Consider the following 6,009-nt stretch of genomic DNA (forward strand, 5'->3'; position numbering starts at 1 on the left):
GTACAACACGTATAATACAACACATAGAATACAACACAATACAATACGACAAAATATAATACAAGATAATACATAAATACATAAAATACAATAAATACCATACCATACACTACACACATTAAAGCAAAACTATACGTACAATACATACAATACAATACATACCATACAATGACACAATGCCATACATACAATACCATACAAAACATACCTTACCCTACAATACTTACCATACATGAAATACAATACATACAATGCATAAAATATAACAAATACATTCCCATACAATTCAACACATACGATACAATACATACAATAAATACCATACCATACAATAAAACACAACACATACAATACATACAAGAAAACACTAGACAAAATAGAATATATACAATAGGATACATACCGCACAATACTAGGAAAGCATACAGTACGGACCATAAAATACAATACAAAAACCATTACAATACCAAATACATTACAAACCGTACAATACGATACATCACGATACATACAATACAATAAATACCATACTAGACAATACGTAAAACCCATACATAAAACAAACTACATACAATACAAAGTACAATGGAAAAAAAAACCAATATCAAATACCGAATACAGAACACTCCAAAAAATGCAATAAATACAATAAAATGCAAACAATACAATACCTACAGTACAATACAATACAAAGTACAATATAATACAAAATACAGTACAAAATCCAAAATACAGTGCGATACATACAGTACGATACATAAGATACATATATGATAAATACAATCCCGTACAATACCATACATCCAATACAATAAATACCATGCCATACAAGACATACAATACACAATGCAATACAGAATACAATACACAATGCAAAATACAAGACCTACAATACAATACAAAATACAGTAGCATACCTACAATACAAAATAAATAGGATACAATAGGATACAATAGGATACGATACAATAAAATAGGATAGGATACATACAATACGATACACACAATAAAATAAATACCATTCCATACCATACCATACAGACAATACACAATACAATACAAAATACAATACACAATACAAAAGAAACTACAGTACAGGAAAAAATACAGTACGATACAATACATACAATACAATACTATACCCTACCATACCCACCATACCCACAATACCTACCATACAATACCTACCATACAATACATACCATGCAATACACTACATACTCTATAGTAAAAAAACAAAATACCATACAAACCAAAATACAAGAGAATTCATACAATACAATAAATACCATACCATACAATAGAACAAAACACATACGATACATGCAATACAATACATACAATACAATACAAAATAAATAGAATACATACCACACGTTACAATACGTAAAATGCAATACAAAATACATTACAATACAAAATATATGACAGTACATACAGTACATAATACAGGCACATAATACATAATATAGGTACGGCAGCCGTTAGCGGAGCTGTGTTGGCATTTAAGTGCCGATAACCAATTGTTAGTCGCCACCTCCCGTCTGCTTTTCGGACGGGCCAAACCGGTGAATTATATGGGGAGTGGGTTCTGGAGATAATGTGCCGTTTTTCCAAATCTGCTGTTACTTCAGAGATTCCAGCTCGTGCTGCAGCAGAGATCGGATACTGCGGGACGTTGGTGATTTTTGAATCAGGGAATGCAGGAGCTGCGCGGAGTACGCGCACTGTCATTTCCCGATTTTTATCAGGGTTTGGGTCGACATTTGAACCGAAGGACCACACGCTGCCGTCCGGCAGACACCAGGTTCGACCGTTCAAAACATCGAATCCTAAAATATTTTCATTGTGATCTTCAACTGCAAAGCCAGTAGATGAGATACGCTTCTCGCCCGGGAGCCGTAAATTAACTTTTGCAGTTGGCACATAACACTTGCTCCGTTCACTCCCGTGATTTTAACTCTTTGCCGTCCGGGTCGTACACCCAGCTTCTCGGCATCTTGTTGTGTTAATATTGAAATTTGTGCTCCTGTATCTATTAAAAATTTTACTAATTGCTGCCGAGGACCAGCTGGAATTAAAATATACTTTGCTTTAATGATGGGTCTAGCCTCATATTCAGAGGAATCTGAGGGGAACAAGGGGTCATCATTGCCCTCATCATAGTCATCAGGATCACCACAAATATGACCATCCCATTCCTCAGGGGATACATTTAGTTTCCTAATCTGTACAATGTCAGGGGGATTGGGAGCCCGCAGAAGCATCCTCTCGATCTTTTCTTCCAACTTTTGTGATTTCTCCTTTTCTTCCTGTAACTGTTTTTGCAGCTGCTCGATTTTCAAGGACAGTATTAATTCAGCTTCCTTTCTGCCTTCTATTTCTTCTTTCAGGTCCTGCTCCCTTCTATTGTTATTCTTTCTGTATTGATAAGCAGCTTCCAAACAGGTGCCTAACATTTTGCAAATAATTCCTTTTCCATCTTTTATATAGCCCCTAGCTACTTTTAGTTGTTTTTCCACAGCTTCCCAATCATGCCAATTATTACGAGCCCATTCTTCTGAGAATTTGGGACTTGGATTTATTCCATGTTTTTGTAAGTAATCAGTGATGCTACTTGCCATCCTGCCGACTACGCCAATTAGTCGCGAATGAGTGGTTTAGAGGCCGCTTAAAGAATCACCATCAAAGATATTGGCAGAAAGTGATTTTAATAGAGATTTATAAAGGTGCGACGTAACAGAATTCGATGGCAAGGGTCACTCTATTACTTATTACAACGATGAAACATATAAAGGAAAATCATCTAAGGGTTTATATCTCAGGGACTATATGTATTCGGCAGCACAGTTTAGCAACACTTAATTAGCAACTAATCATTTACAAACTTTAGTAACGCTTAATCATTAACTAATTCAATATTTGCAAAGTGTGTTAGTAAGTCTACTACAATCACAACTTAATTACAGATTATGTTTACTACCAGTTCACACACACAGGGAAATATATATCTATATTAAAAAGAATATATATATACAGAAGGTATACCTGTTAAAAATTCCCCTCGATGTCAGTGAAGAAATATTCACGTCGAATGTCTAGGCATTCCCTCTCAACGGGCGGAAGGGTTGAGCTTCGAAGGGGACTCAGCCCAGGACCCAGCGGTCCTCCGAATATCGCAGGCCCGAAAGGTCGCGAGCTCTGAGAGGCTCCCACTCCGAGGGAGGTGCTGGGTGCAGCCGCTGCGGTGCAGGAGAGCTCAAAGGGCCTCACTTAGGACCACCCTTTATAGGTTCACAAGATGGTTGGCTTTAGTCCTCCGTAAATTTCCATCCTGGCCGCAGTCCCAGGTGGTAATTACTAAAAAATTCTCCAGGTTTCGGTGTTGTTCCACTGGACACCTGGGCCAGGCAGTGGGAGGACGTTCCCAGCCTCAGCTACGCAGAGTTTCTGATACGGTCAAGGAGCGCTCAGCCGCCAGACTTCAATACACCAAGGCCGAGGTTTCATGGGAATTTCTGAGATCAACAAGCGGCCCAGGGAAGAAAAGGGGGGGTGTGAATGCACCACCACAATCCACCCCGTGACTAAAGTCAATCCATCTTGATGACAGAGTGGCGGTGTGGTCGCCTCTTGCCTCTGTGCCTATAAACAGATCAATGCCATATTCCAATTGTAGTTTGAGGGAAATTTTTTGTTGGTATACTTAATTATTAATATACTTAACTCTTAAGGTTTTATTAAGTACAATTAAGCGATGTTATATATGCGAGGAGGTTTTGGTATTGGTGCCATTTGTTTAGTTATTTTCCACACTTTAACACATAGAAGAATGTTCAGCAATAAGCACAGCACAATAGAAATTAGTAAAATTGTCATGGGATGTAAAACCCAATTCAAAGTTCCCGTTACTGTTGGTGACCATCCAAATAAAACATCCCACCAGTGATGTTCTCCATCCTTCTTCACCTTTTCTAGGACATGATGTATCCTCTCTGCATCATGATGGACGATAATCAGAGTTCTTTGTCCGTGTTGTTTCGAATCTGGTTTAGCAATTGATTCAAGTCATCGTGTTGTCACAGTTTTCGTACTAATGTAAGATTCATTCCAATGCGGGTAGGCAGTAGATCTTGATAAGACGCATAGCTTGATTGTAGCAACTGGTGGGTTGTAACAGGAGCTGAATAGTTGAAGTCGCATCCCACAATCTTAGTAAAATTACAAATACAGATATTTGAGTGGTTAGATGTTTCCCCAGGGGTGTTGTCTGTAAATATAGAATCACAAAGCGTTCTCATGCAAACACATCCATTTCCAACATATATAAGTACAGTTTCAGGGGTTTCATCAGGATGTATTTCAAAATGACAAACGTTTTGTCTAGCGTCAAGACAAATGTCTTGAGCCTTCATTGTCTTGCTTGCACAAATAAATCCCTGTTGTTCTTGCACAACACGTGCATCAACATCAATAATTTGCCATTTATTCCCATTTTGTTGGGCCCATACTCCATGTTCTAACGGGTAGAGTCCCGTTCCATTGTGATTTAATCCCAGTGCAATGATTGGGTATATGATATATACCGAAGCATTGCGTATTGTCAAAACAAAAGCTGTGACTTTGCTGTCAGTGGGGTCATAAGTCAAATGGACTAGACGCCACCAAGATTGAAATTCTTTTTCAAATTTAGTTGCATTATCCCAAACTACCTTTTGGATTTCAGTGGGCAAGGTGCCCTCGTCACCTTCCCTTATAATTGCTGCCACGGGAGATTGTATCCATAATTGAGCCTGGATGCAGCTAAGAGCTAGAGAAACGTTATTTTGAATTATGCCAAATGCGTTTGTGATTAGTTGGTGGTCCTCTTCATTAATTCTTTCCCATTTAAGCAATATATTAGCTAAAAGCCATTGACTAATTCCTAATGCTGTCAAAGAAGATCGTAATGGGTGTTCCAATTTATGTAAATCACTTGTTGCCAAATTTGTTTGCTAAAACTTCAGCATCCACGCTGTTCAATATTCCTAGTCCCGTTCCCAGAATGCCAGTCACATCTCTCCTTGATTGTTTTGGAGAGGTGAGGGTTCGCCCATGCACCCACGCTAACCATCCTGTTATTCAGGAATGGTGAGCAAGCAGGTTAATTGTAGAGATATCAACTTGCGTTGATAGCTCCACTCGTTTGAGAGACCACGAGGGATTAAATAGCACTTGCTGTTGTCCTATGTTCTTGATTATCTAGGGACCAATGTTATAAATGTGAGGAGACAGTTTGGTAGGAGGCTGAGTTGGTGAATGTGGTTGTGCGGTATCAATCCTGAATTGAAAACCTAAGCTGGAATGAGAGTTAGGGTTTGTCCAAAGACACATTACGAGTACTGAATGGGATATAGTAAAAGTATACCAGCGTTCGTGTTTAGAAGGACAGGTATGTATGTTGCCTTTTCCTTCAACGTTGCTTACAACAACGTGTAAGGTTGCTGTCATACATTTAGTGTGATTTTCAATTCGGCATCCTATTGAAATGGTGTCTCCTTTGGTTCCCTTTAAGGATGGAATGTGTTGATTTTCATTTTCAGCTGTAATAATCCATTCCTGCCTATGAAAGGTGATGTTATTGTGTAGTGCTGTTGCAGATAAATTTAGATCAGGTGTAGGTATGTTAAAAAGTATGTATGCATCAACCCACGGCCGCCCCGTCGTACACAAATTCCAAATTTTGCGCTCGCTAATCATAAAATCAAACAATAGTTCTACACCACGATTACTCCAGAAGCAAAATGTGAGTACAGGTTGCGTGAAAGTGAAATTGTACCAACAATTTGGTTCTGGTGGTTTACAGCAAGATTTCTCATTGTCTTTACGCTTAGAAAAATCAGTGTAATCTATTTTTATTTCAGTGGGGTTTTTTGTGGGTAGATCCATGGATTGCACGGCACCCTCTTTTTATTTCTTCCCCTGGTGTGCTTGAAGTGATAATATTTGATGAACGTTGTTATTTTTGTG

Source organism: Calonectris borealis, unplaced genomic scaffold (genome assembly GCF_964195595.1).
Source record: "Calonectris borealis unplaced genomic scaffold, bCalBor7.hap1.2 HAP1_SCAFFOLD_33, whole genome shotgun sequence".
Taxonomy (NCBI): domain Eukaryota; kingdom Metazoa; phylum Chordata; class Aves; order Procellariiformes; family Procellariidae; genus Calonectris; species Calonectris borealis.